General features: G+C 41.8%; 1 protein-coding gene and 4 non-coding genes across 7 annotated transcripts in view; 4 read left to right on the plus strand and 1 right to left on the minus strand.

Moving 5' to 3' along the window:
- The window catches only part of mmp11a (matrix metallopeptidase 11a), a 40,423-nt gene that overhangs the window by 1,935 nt on the left and 24,436 nt on the right, over positions 1 to 14,052 (plus strand). The gene's annotated exons all lie outside the window — the stretch shown is intronic.
- Positions 9,536 to 9,607, plus strand: trnae-cuc (transfer RNA glutamic acid (anticodon CUC)). The gene has a single exon. It is a non-coding gene; the product is annotated as a tRNA-Glu (tRNA).
- trnae-cuc (transfer RNA glutamic acid (anticodon CUC)) lies at positions 11,924 to 11,995 on the plus strand. Its single transcript has one exon. It is a non-coding gene; the product is annotated as a tRNA-Glu (tRNA).
- On the plus strand, positions 12,439 to 12,510 carry trnae-cuc (transfer RNA glutamic acid (anticodon CUC)). The gene has a single exon. It is a non-coding gene; the product is annotated as a tRNA-Glu (tRNA).
- On the minus strand, positions 12,894 to 12,965 carry trnae-cuc (transfer RNA glutamic acid (anticodon CUC)). The gene has a single exon. It is a non-coding gene; the product is annotated as a tRNA-Glu (tRNA).

Genomic DNA, 14,052 nt, shown 5'->3' on the forward strand with positions numbered 1-14,052 from the left:
CATTCTTTCCTTAACACGGATCAGTCGGCCTGTCCCCTTAGCAGAAAAACAGCCCCAAAGCAGGATGTTTCCACCCCCATGCTTCACAGTAGTTATGGTGTTCTTGGGATGCAACTCAGTATTCTTCTTCCTCCAAACGCGACGAGTTGAGTTTATACCAAAAAGTTCTATTTTGGTTTCATCTGACCACATGACATTCTCCCAATCCTCTGCTGTATCATCCATGTGCTCTCTGGCAAACTTCAGACGGGCCTGGACATGCACTGGCTTAAGCAGGGGGACACGTCTGGCACTGCAGGATTTGATTCCCTGTCGGCGTAGTGTGTTACTGATGGTAACCTTTGTTACTTTGGTCCCAGCTCTCTGCAGGTCATTCACCAGGTCCCCCTGTGTGGTTCTAGGATTTTTGCTCACCGTTCTCATGATCATTTTGACCCCACGGGATGAGATCTTGCGTGGAGCCCCAAATCGAGGGAGATTATCAGTGATCTTGTATGTCTTCCATTTTCTGATAATTGCTCCCGCAGTTGATTTTTTCACACCAAGCTGCTTGCCTATTGTAGATTCACTCTTCACAGTCTGGTGCAGGTCTACAATTCTTTTCCTGGTGTCCTTCGACAGCTCTTTGGTCTTGGCCATAGTGGAGTTTGGAGTCTGACTGTTTGAGGCTGTGGACAGGTGTCTTTTATACAGATAACCAGTTCAAATAGGTGCCATTAATACAGGTAACGAGTGGAAGACAGAAGAGCTTCTTAAAGAAGAAGTGACAGGTCTGTGAGAGCCACAGATCTTCCTTGTTTGAAGTGACCAAATACTTATTTTCCACCATAATTTACAAATAAATTCTTTAAAATTCCTACAATGTGAATTCCTAGTTTTTTTTTCACATTCTATCTCTCACAGTTGAAGTGTACCTATGATGAAAATTACAGACCTCTGTCATCATTTTAAGTGGGAGAACTTGCACAATCGGTGGCTGACTAAATACTTTTTTGCCCCACTGTATGTATATATATATATATATGTATATGTTTATATATCCATATGTAGATATGTTGTGTATGTAGTAGTAGTGGTGTGTGTGTGTGTGTGTGTGTGTGTGTATGTATATATATACATATATATATATGTATATATACATATGTATATATATATATATGCATGTACGTTTGTAGTAGTGATGTATATATGTTATTTATGTATTTATTTATTTCACACACAAATCTCCTATGTGTATATATATATATATATATATATATATATATATATATATATATATATATATATATATATATGTATATATACACACACACATATATTATATATGTGTGTGTATATACACACATGCGTTTGTGTATATATATATATATATATATATATATATATATATATATATATATATATATATAATGTGTGTGTGTGTGTGTGTGTGTATATATATATATATATATATATATATATATATATATATAGTGTGTGTGTGTGTGTGTGTGTGTGTGTGTGTGTGTGTGTGTGTGTGTGTGTGTGTGTGTGTGTGTGTGCAGTATGCAGGGTGCCAGCAGTTTTTGTGTTTTGTTGTGTTGTCAGCAGGACAGGAAGTGGTAGTAAGTAGCAATGAGTGGTAATAAGCAGTAATATGTAGTAACATGTAGTAATAAGACGTTTTAAAGAGGTTCATTAACAACATCATAAAAGTCAAAGGTCCACTTTTGTGCAGCTTGGTGAGTCTTTTGTTTAACTACCATCTTTGGTGTTTACGTGTCATCTTTGGTGTTTACGTGCCATCTTTGGTGTTTACGTGTCATCTTCCCGCTTCCCGAGTGTTTACTGGCAGGAGCATTTGTTTACACGCACTAAATACACAAAAATGTGCCGTTTACACGCGCATGGCGTGTCCTCCACTGCGAGTATACAAATTCAAGGATTACAACAAAAGTCCATGCCAGCTTGGGAAATGTGTAACCTTTGCCAAGAGGGGGCAGTGTTGGCAGGTGCCAATATTTTACCGCCAGAAATTCCCACATTTCCAGGAATTACACTTTTTACATCTTTTCAAACGATTCCAAAATGCTCCTTACTAATGTTAAGTCGCTTGCTAGCATGCTAACACTAGCATGATCTTTTTTTGGGCTCATATATTTTAGTACTTGACGCATACTTTCTGTTGTGATGCTAACGTTGGTTAGCATGTTAGCTTATTTCAGCTATTTTTGCAGGTACACACCATGGAGTCATATATTCTGGTTCTTGGCGTATGCTAACGGTTGGCATGTTAGCTTTGTTGAGCCAATTTTACAAGTATACACATCAAAGTCATATATCTTGGTAGTTGACAGTGTTGGGTTAGTTACTGAAAACCAGTAACTAGTTACAGTTACTAGTTACTTTATTTCAAAAGTAACTCAGTTACTAACTCAGTTACTTACACCAAAAAGTAATGCGTTACTGTGAAAAGTAACTATTTAGTTACTTCTTTTTTTCTTCTTTTTTTTTTTAAAGCTCCCATTAATGCCCTTTTTGCCTTCATTTCAGTACTGTTATTGCACTGGAGAATAATACAATCTGTTGATCAACTTGACATACATTTTTATTTTCCTTTTAACATAATTAATGAAAAACAGTGCAACATAAAAAGGCATTCCTCCTTTCTTTAAACTTGGACCAATGACCATGAATAAAAAACAAGTTAAAGTGCAACATAAGAAGGCACATAATCTTCCTTGAAACATAAAGCCTGACATCTGGAGTGATGCTGCTGTCTTCCACACTTGGAGCCATGGATTGTAGAATACTTGTTTTCAGTGGCAGGATCATTGACACAGATGGTGAAGTTTCAGTGCTCAGTAGAGATAGAACACTTTTGAGGGGTTTAAGCACCTGGAGGACCTCACCTGCCACTCTCACATCATCATCAGACAGGGTGACATTTGTCTTCAGGGTGTTGTGGGTCAATGCAGAGTATATAGCTGCCTGCTGCTCCAACATATCATAAGTGGAGTTCCACCTCGTTGGGACATCATGTATGAGCAGGCAGCTTTAGCATTTCTTGCTTTGTCTTAAGCACATGAGCAGCTGTTGTGCTTGGGTGGAAATAAGAAACCTTCCTGATCCTCCCAAAGAGGCGCTCCATCCTATTGACTGAGATTCCCTTCTGTGATGCCAAATTCACTACATGTGCAAAGCACCTATCTGTGGTCCCAGTCCTGCCTCATTCTCTGTAATTATTTGATTTTTGGCATTATCACGTGTGACTGGGATATCTTTATCTTCCATTCCTCCACTGCTTGTGTCAGTACCTGCGCAAGGTGACTCTCGTAGAGGGGGCGTGTCTTCTCATCTCCCAGTCTGCTGTGATGAAGTGAGCGCTTATAGTTCCGCTGGACGTCCACCCGTCTGTCATGAGCGCAACAGATGATGCTCGGGATAGTTCATCCACAACTTTTTTCTTCTCCTGCTCATAAAGATCTGGCACAATCTTATTGCTGAAGTGGGTGCGCGACGGGATGTCGTAACGTGGTTCAAGCACGTTCAGCATGTGTTTAAAACCCTCGTTTTGCACAACCGAGTCTGCACTTATAAACACACCGATTCAATGGCGGGGGCGTTCAAGCTCCTCCGTTACCCCGCTCGCCATGACCACGCTGTGTGTGGACTGAACGTGCCAACAACTTTTTTTTTTGTTTCATATATCGTGATCCGCGGTTTGATATATGAAACAAAAAAAACTTGTGTGCCTCATCCCCTCCCCACACCCACACACACACACACATAGACCGCGCCTCTTTTCTTCTCTCCGGCTTGTGACAGAGGAAGATTCAGAAGAACGACACCGCAGCGCTTCTGTTTCTAGCCGATACTACATCAAAAGTAACGTAAAATAACGCAGTAACGCATCATGTAGTAACGGTAACTAAATTACTGAATTAAAAAAAATAACGCGTTAGATTACTAGTTACCGCCGAAACTAACGGCGTTACAGTAACGCGTTACTTTGTAACGCGTTAGTCCCAACACTGGTAGTTGACGCATACTAACTGTTAGCATGCTCACTGTTAGAATGCTAATGTTGGCACGTTTGCATGCTAACATTTAATGCTAGCTTTTATAGCTCCCTTTGCAGGGAAAACCCTTAGAGTCATATATTTTGGTACTTGACAAATGCAAACTATTGGCATGCTAACATTGGTTACCAAAAGCTATTTTTACCGGTATACACCTTAGAGTCGTATATTTTGGTACTTGATGCATGCTCACTGTTAGCATGCTAACATTGGTTAGCATGTTGGCTTTATTTAAAAGCTATATTTGCAGGTATACATGTCAGGGTCATATATTTTGGTTATTGACTTATGCGAACTGTTGGCCTGTTGACATTAGCATGTTAGCTTTGTTCAGCTATTTTAACAAGAGTCATGGTTTTTTTTTTAGTATTTGACGCATGCTAACTGTTGGCATGCTAATGTTGGCATGTTCACATGCTAACATTTCATGCTAACTTTTAAAGATTATTTTGCAACCTTACCATCAGAGTCAAATATTTTGGTACTTGACACATTCTTACATTGGTTGGCATGTAAGCTTTTTTTGAAGCTATTTTTGCGGGTATACACCTCAGAACTATATATTTTGGTACTTGATGCATACTTACTGTTAGCACGCTAACATTGGTTAGCATGTTAACTTCTCAAAGCTATTTTTAAAGGTATACACTTGAGAGTCTTATATTTTGGTTTTTGGCTTATGCTAACTGTTGGCATGTTAACATTAGCACGTTAACCGTACTCAGCTATTTTTACAAGTATACACGTCAAAGTCATATTTTTTGGTATTTGACGCATGCTAACTGTTAGCATAGCATGTTTGCATGCAAACATTTATTGCTAGCTTTTACAGCTCATTTTGCAAGTATACCCTCAGAGTCATATACTTTGGTACTTGACACATGGTAACTTTATGTATGCTAACATTCATGCTATCTTTTGTAGCTCATTTTTGCAAGCCTACACATAAGAGTCGTAGTTTTTGTTAGTTCACACTATTATCTGGGTGGCGTGCTACCTGTTAGCATTTATGTTCGGCTTTGGCTGTTCAGCATTCACATGCAAGTTCTACCGAAATTGGGTTTTCTAGTTTTGCTTTAACCCATTTTTTGCTGCCTTTGCACACCGGGGTCAAAAAGTTAGTTCCCTAACTGACAAAAAATGTCTTTTTTTTAATGCAGAAAACGCGGCATATAGACCAGGGGTGTCCAAATTTTTACACATAAAGAGACTTCATTCATATTAATAGTCAGACAATGTTGATGCTGCTGTGCACAACATGTACCTAATATGGCCCAATGCAAACAACCTTCCCTAGTCATGGTGCAATTTTTTTTTAAAATCCTACCAACACAAAATGTCAACAAAATGGTCACGCATAACACAACCGGCTCACTGCTATGTCAAGATATTGGGGTCCATGACCTTTAATTATGCGCTGACTTATATGACCCAATGCAAACAACCTTTCCTCGTCATGGTGCAAAAAAAATACAACCGACACAAATTGTCAACTAAATGGTCACACATAACACACCCTACTCCATGCAACGTTAGATATTCAGATTAATGATTTTCAATCATGCGCTGACCAGATGTGTGCGCAGCATTTACTTACATTACCCAATGCAAACAACCTTCCCTAGACATGGTGGAAAAAAAAAATTCCAACCGACACAAAATGTCAACTAAATGGTCACACATTACACAACCTGCTCATTGCAACGTTAGATATTCAGATTAATTACCTTTTAATTATGCGCTGACCAGATGTGTGTGCAGCATTTACTTACATGACCCATTGTAAACAACCTTACCTAATTATGGTGCAAAAAAAAAAAAAAAAAAAAAATACAACCAATGCAAAATTTCAACACACATGATCACACATAAGCGGTAGAAAATGGATAGATGGATGGCTGATCACACATAACACAACCTGCTCACTGTAACGTCAGATATTCAGGTCAATGACCTTTAACTATGCACTGAGTTATATGACCCAATGCAAACAACCTTTTCTAGTCATGGTGCAAAAAAAAAAATCCTACCGACACAAATGGTCACGCATAACACAACCTGCTCACTGCAACGTTAGATATTCAGGTCAATGACCTTTAATCACACGCTGACCAGATGTGTGTGCAGCATTGCCTTATATGACCCGATGCAAACAACCTTCCCTAGTCATGGTGCAAAAAAGTCTAACCGACACAAAATGTCAACACATAAAACAACCTGCTCACTGCAACGTTAGAAATTCTGATTAATGACCTTTAATCACATGCTGACCAGATGTGTGTGCAGCATTGCCTTATATGACCCGATGCCAACAACCTTCCCTAGTCATGGTGCAAAAACAATAATCCAACCAACACAAAATGTCAACAATATGGTCATGAATAACACAACCTGCTCACTGCAATGTCAGATATGCGGGTCAATGACCTTTAATTATGCACTGACTTATACGACCCAATGCAAACAACCTTCCTTAGTCATGGTGCAAAGCAATATATATATATATATATATATGTATATATTAGAGATGCGCGGTTTGCGGGCACAACCGCGGAGTCCGCGGATTATCCGCGAATCGGGCGGATTAAATTTTAAAAAATTAGATTTTATCAGCGGGTCGGGTCGGGCGATTGAAATTAAAAAAAATTAGATTTTAAATAGATTCAGGCGGGTGGCAGTTAAACCAATTGGGAAATATATATACATAGTTAAATGTTGTTACCCACATACGAAAAACGAGCAGGCACCTGCAGCATATGCCACAACAGAAGAAAAAAAAAAAAGAAGAGATGGACACTTTTACGGAGCGGAGAAGGCCCCCGACGCCTCGCCGGGGTCCGGGACCGAGGCCCCTTCCCCCGAGAGGGCCCCACCGGGAGCCGTAGCTGAGGCGATCCGCGAGAAGGGCCCGACGCACGTCCAGGGTCACCACCGCGCCCACCGCACCGACACCCCGCCTCGTCCGCCTTCGCCGCGGCCGGCGTCACGCGCAGCAGGTAAGCATCTTACCTGCCCGCCACCCCCGTGGCCGGGGGCTCGTAACAGGGGTCACTCCGCGCGCTCCGCCCGCGCAGCTTACCTGCCCGCCACCCCTGTTGCCGGGGGCGCGTAACAGGGGTCACTCCGCGCGCAGTGCGCTCACGAAAGGGGTGGGGCTCACCCTGGTTGATATAGACAGCAGCTAGGACGGTGGCCATGGAAGTCGGAACCCGCTAAGGAGTGTGTAACAACCCACCTGCCGAATCAACTAGCCCTGAAAATGGATGGCGCTGGAGCGTCGGGCCCATATTCCCGGCCGTCGCCGGCAGCGAGACGCGCTTGGAGGTGCGCTCAGCGCGGCTCACATATGATTGCGCACTGGTGTGCGTCTGGGTCGTGACAGCGTGGCACGCGAATGCTGCATTGGATCAGTCTCCTTTCTTTAACAGGCAAAAGCTTTATAACCTCACTAATGCCTTGCATCGTCTATATTAGATATATAACAACGGGCGGGTGCGGGCGGATGCGGTTCTGATCAAATGTTAGATCGGGTGGATTGCGGATGGTTGACGACTTTCTGATGCGGTTGCGGATGAAATAATTGCCTATCCGCGCATCTCTAGTATATATATATATATTAGGCCTGCAACAACTAATCGATTAAATCGATTAAAATCGATTATAAAAATAGTTGGCGATTAATTTAGTCATCCATTCGTTGGAGCTATGCTATGCGCATGCGCAGAGGCTACTTTTTTTTTAAATTTAATTATTTTTTTATTTGTATTTTTTTTTAAATAAACCTTTATTTATAAACTGCAACATTTACAAACAGCTGAGAAACAATAATCAAAATAAGTATGGTGCCAGTATGCTGTTTTTTCCCCAATAAAATACTGGAAAGGATAGAAATGTAGTTTGTCTCTTTTATCCGATTATTAATCGATTAATCGAAGTAATAATCGACAGATTCATCGAATATCAAAATAGTTGTTAGTTGCAGCCCTAATATATATATATATATATATATATATATATATATATATATATATATATATATATATATATATATATATATATATTAGCACAAAATGCAAACATACATATTCATATTTAAGACAACCTGCTCACTGCAACATTATATAGTCAGATTAATAACCATTAATTATGCCCTGACTTATACGACCCAATGCAAACAACCTTCCCTAGTCATGGTCCAAAATGAAAAAAATATATGTATATATATTCACAAAATGTCAACAGGCATGTTCACATGTAACACAACCTGCTACAACCTGCTCATGAACTTGGTGGACATTATAAAAAAACATCCAATCAACATTAAAAAATGCACCCATTTAAATCCATTACAAGGCATGATGGGAAAAATGCAAAACACTTTCCACATTTATTCATGTTAGTGCACTTTAGCTGCTTGATATTTCTGATTGATTACAAAACTTTAAGGAGGTTGTCACGGAAGAAAACAAGGTAGGAGTGGACCACACCCCTGACGTAGACCCTCTCTCCCGCACGATGCGATGACAGTTAGCATTGTCATGATCACATATTTGTAAACCATTACTGACTTAAGGTCAATGGTTTTATTTTCTTGCATAAAAAAACCGTTCAGTTGTGCTCCATAAATGATCTTTGAGCTGACATTCTTTCCCAGCTGTGTTATCAGGACCACTGTGTTGTGTCTGCGCCTGTTGACAAAGATCCGCACACAAGCCCGTGCTCGCCTCGCGCGGCTACAAACAGTGTCGGCTTTCACACGCTCCGCCCGCACGCCATTGGCCGGCCGGCCGTGGGAGCGCAGGTGACGTCGCCCTTGCTGGCGGCTATGTGGGCGACGCCAGTGCTGTCAGTCACTCGGGATTCTGCTGGAATGGTGGAGTGCTAGCTTAGCAAGGTAGCAAGATGTGTTCTCCACCGAAGGAACGTTGTTGTCAAACTACAACGTCAGCCATGTTTTTTAGGGACTGTTCAGTTCCAACGTTATCCACCACAAATGACAAGAAAACAAGTTCCCTGGCCGGGAATCAAACCCAGTCCAAGGAATTAAGAGCACTGAATCCTAACCACTAGACCACCAGGGACTTGATGGATGTCTGTTTGAGCAACTTCTTCCTCTCAGAGGTGGAGTCGTACATGAAGGAAACATGTGTGATATCATGATTGATGACTTTAGCGGGAATTAGCTTAAAGGGACAAGCGGTAGGAAATGGATGGATGGATGGTAGCGTGCTAGCTTCAGAGCTACTAAGCCTCATGCTTTGAGTGTGACAGTCAGGTGTTACATGACACTTCTTAGACAGTCCAGAGACCAGACTGAAGAATTCAGCCATCGATCTCGCTAACTCTCACATGTTAAGCTAGCATGCTACAATTCAAGCTAATTCCCGCTAAAGTCATCAATCATGACATCACACACGTTTTCCTTCATGTACGATTCCACCTCTGAGAGGAAGAAGTTGCTGATTTCTTACAAGTCCCTGGTGGTCTAGTGGTTAGGATTCGGCGCTCTCACCGCCGTGGCCCGGGTTCGATTCCCGGTTAGGGAACTTAACATTTTAGCATCTATGTCTGAGTGGTGAATAATGTGAGAAGTTCAGAGTGCCTAAAAACGTGGCTGACCTTGTAGTTTGACACCAACAGTCTCAGAATGTGTTTTCGTGTGAAAAACACAAGCATCAATCTTGCTACCTGGCTAAGCTAGCGTGCTACTATTTGAGCTAATTCCTCTATAAGGGCGGGTTGGCACAGGGATTGTGGTGTAATACACCACCAAGAAAAGCATCCATACCGCTACCCCTTTCACATGCTAGCTAGCGTGCTACCATTTAAGTTAATTCCCCTGTAAAGCATTTTTGGACTGCTAGCTGCTATCACCGTGTAGCTAACAACTATGATATTACAAATAAATAAATAACAGATGTTCAGTATTACATGACACTTCTTAGACAGTCCAGAGACCAGACTGAAGAATTCAGCCATCAATCTCGCTAACTCTCACATGTTAAGCTAGCATGCTAACATTCAAGCTAATTCCCGCTAAAGTTATCAATCATGATATCACACACGTTTTCCTTCATGTACGACATGCACCTGGGGATAAGTTGATTGGCAACACTAAATTGGCCCTAGTGTGTGAATGTGAGTGTGAATGTTGTCTGTCTATCTGTGTTGGCCCTGCGATGAGGTGGCGACTTGTCCAGGGTGTACACCGCCTTCCGCCCGATTGTAGCTGAGATAGGCTCCAGCGCCCCCCGCGACCCCAAAGGGAATAAGCGGTAGAAAATGGATGGATGGATGTACGACTCCACCTCTGAGAGGAAGAAGTTGCTCATACAGACATCCATCAAGTCCCTGGCGGTCTAGTGGTTAGGATTCAGTGCTCTTAATTAGAGATGTCCGATAATATCGGCCGGGTTGTCAATGATTGTTCAAAATAAACTTATTGGGGTGTTACCATTTAGTGGTCAATTGTACGGAATATGTACTATACTGTGCAATCTACTAATAAAAGTCTCAATCAATCAATCAATCAATCAAAAAAAGCACTTTATATATAGAAAAGTTTTGTTAAGAAACCATTCTGAGCCTTATCTTATTTAGTTTTTATTTTATATATGTTGACCACATTAACCCTGGCAATGGACCCTGTCATTGTTTACAGATTTGGTAAATAAATAACCAAAAAAATGTATATTTTGTTGTTTTCTTACTGTACCCAAAATGAACCGAACCGTGACCTCTAAACCGAGGTACGTACCGAACCGGAATTTTTGTGTACCGTTACACCCCTAGCTAGCATCCTACCATTAAAGCTAATTTCTGCTAAAAATCATCAATCATGATATCACACACGTTTTGGTCTCGTAGTTAGGATTCGATGCGCTCACCACTGCGATTCCCGGTCAGGGAACTTGGTATTTTAGCAACTATGTCTGAGTGGTGAATAATGTGACAACTTCAGAGTCCCTAAAAACATTGGCTGACCTTGGAGTTTGACAACAACAACATGTTACCATTTGAGCTAATTCCCCTGTAAGGGTGGGTTGGCACAGGGATTGTGGTGTAATACACCTCCAAGAAAATGAAAATGTAAGAAAAGCATCAATCCCCCTAACTCGCTCATATGCTAACTCGCGTGCTACCATTTAAGCTAATTGTTGCTAAAGTCATCAATGATGAAAGTTACACACAGAGTAATTTCGCCACACCTAGTGTGTGTGTGCGTGTGTCAATCATGGGTACTTTAACTTAACTTTAATATTTTCACCATGTATGACTCCACCTCTGAAAGAAAACAGTTGCAAATATATATTTGTGTATACATACACACACACATATATATATATATGCGTGTATATATATATGTGTGTGTGTGTGTGTGTGTGTGTGTATGTATGTACAACAAGCTTCGATCTGGCTTCATCAGTGCTTCCTAATCTCCTTTTTTAATCCCCGTCTAAAAAGTTCCACTGGAGAATGCGGGCATCGATCCCGCTACCTCTCACATGCTAAGCGAGCGCTCTACCATTTCAGCTAATTCCCCTGTAAAGCACATTAGTTAGCATGTGAGACAGGTAGCGGGATTGATGCTTTTCTCATGTTTTCATTGTCTTGGTGGTGTATTACACCACAATCCCTGTGCCAACCCACCCTTACAGGGGAATTAGCTCAAATGGTAGCATGCTAGTTTAGCGAGGTAGGAAGATTGACAACTGTGTTCTCCACATGAAAGCACATTTTGAGAATGTTGTCAACCATGTTTTTTAGGGACTCTGAAGTTGTCACATTATTCACCACTCAAACATAGTTGCTAAAATGTTAAGTTCCCTCACCGGGAATCGAACCTGGGCCGCGGCATCAAGTCCCTGGTGGTCTAGTGGTTAGGATTCGGCGCGCTCAACGCCGCGGCCCGGGTTCGATTCCCGGTCAGGGAACTTAGCATTTTAACAATTATGTCTGAGTGGTGAATAATGTGAGAACTTCAGAGTCCCTAAAACATGGCTGACCTTGAAGTTTGACAACAACATTCTCAGACTCCAGATATCTTAGCTAGGTAGCAAGATTGACGCCCACGTTCTCTTACCATGAATTGATTAACGTGGACCCCGACTTAAACAAGTTGAAAAACTTATTGGGGTGTTACCATTTAGTGATCAATTGTACGGAATATGTACTGTACTGTGCAATCTACTAATAACAGTTTCAATCAATCAATCAATCAATCCACACGAAAACAAGTTTTGAGAATGTTGTCAGCCATGTTTTCAGGGACTCTGAAGTTGTCACATTATTCACCACTCAAACATAGTTGCTAAAATGTTAAGTTCCCTCACCGGGAATCGAACCTGGGCCGCGGCGAATACGGAAACGCATCAAGTCCCTGGTGGTCTAGTGGTTAGGATTCGGCGCTCTCACCGCCGCGGCCCGGGTTCGATTCCCGGTCAGGGAACTTAGCATTTTAACAACTATGTCTGAGTGGTGAATAATGTGACAACTTCAGAGTCCCTAAAACATGGCTGACCTTGAAGTTTGACAACATTCTCAGACTCCAGATATCTTAGCTAGGTAGCAAGATTGACGCCCACGTTCTCTTACCATGAATTGATTAACGTGGACCCCGACTTAAACAAGTTGAAAAACTTATTGGGGTGTTACCATTTAGTGATCAATTGTACGGAATATGTACTGTACTGTGCAATCTACTAATAAAAGTTTCAATCAATCAATCAATCCACACGAAAACAAGTTTTGAGAATGTTGTCAGCCATGTTTTCAGGGACTCTGAAGTTGTCACATTATTCACCACTCAGACATAGTTGCTAAAATGTGAAGTTCCCTGACCGGGAATCGAACCCGGGCCGCGGCGGTGAGAGCGCCGAATCCTAACCACTAGACCACCAGGGACTTGATGGACAGGCTCGTATGAACATGAAGGAAAGTGGGTGATATCATGATCGATGACTTTAGCGGGAATTAGCTTAAATGGTAGCATGCTAGCTTAAGAAAAGCATCAATCCTGTTAACGCTCTCATATGCTAACTAGTGTGCTACCATCCATCCATCCATTTTCTACCGCTTATTCCCTTTGGGGTCGCGGGGGGCGCTGGAGCCTATCTCAGCTACAATCGGGCGGAAGGCGGGGTACACCCTGGACAAGTCGCCACCTCATCGCAGGGCCAACACAGATAGACAGACAACATTCACACTCACATTCACACACTAGGGCCAATTTAGTGTTGCCAATCAACTAATCCCCAGGTGCATGTCTTTGGAGGTGGGAGGAAGCCGGAGTACCCGGAGGGAACCCACGCAGTCACGGGGAGGACATGCAAACTCCACACAGAAAGATCCCGAGCCCGGGATTGAACCCAAGACTACTCAGGACCTTCGTATTGTGAGGCAGATGCACTAACCCCTCTGCCACCGTGAAGCCCTAGTGTGCTACCATTGAAGCTAATTGTTGCTAAAGTCATCAATGATGAAAGTTACACACATATTTTGACCATGTATGACTCCACCTCTGAAAGAAAACAGTTGCAAATATATATTTGTGTATATATACATACGTATATATGTATGTATGTTGTATTTTTATATATATACAACAAGCTTCCTAATCTCCTTTTTTATCCCCGTCGAAAAAGTTCCACTGGAGAATGCGGGCATCGATCCCGCTACCTCTCACATGCTAAGCGAGCGCTCTACCATTTGAGCTAATTCCCCTGTAAAGGTTCCCTGTTGCCAAAATGCTATTTTCCCTTAACGGGGGTCGGACCCAGAACACGGCAATATGAGGGACCAATCCTAACCACTAGACCACCAGGGACTTAATGGATGTCTGTATGAGCAACTTCTTCCTCTCAGAGGTGGAGTCGTACATGAAGGAAAACGTGTGTGATATCATGATTGATGACTTTAGCAGGAATTAGCTTAAATGGTAGCATGCTAGCTTAACATGTGAGAGTTAGCGAGATCGATGGCTGAATTCTTC

The sequence above is a fragment of the Nerophis lumbriciformis genome, linkage group LG20, assembly GCF_033978685.3.
Source record: "Nerophis lumbriciformis linkage group LG20, RoL_Nlum_v2.1, whole genome shotgun sequence".
Taxonomy (NCBI): Eukaryota; Metazoa; Chordata; class Actinopteri; order Syngnathiformes; family Syngnathidae; genus Nerophis; species Nerophis lumbriciformis.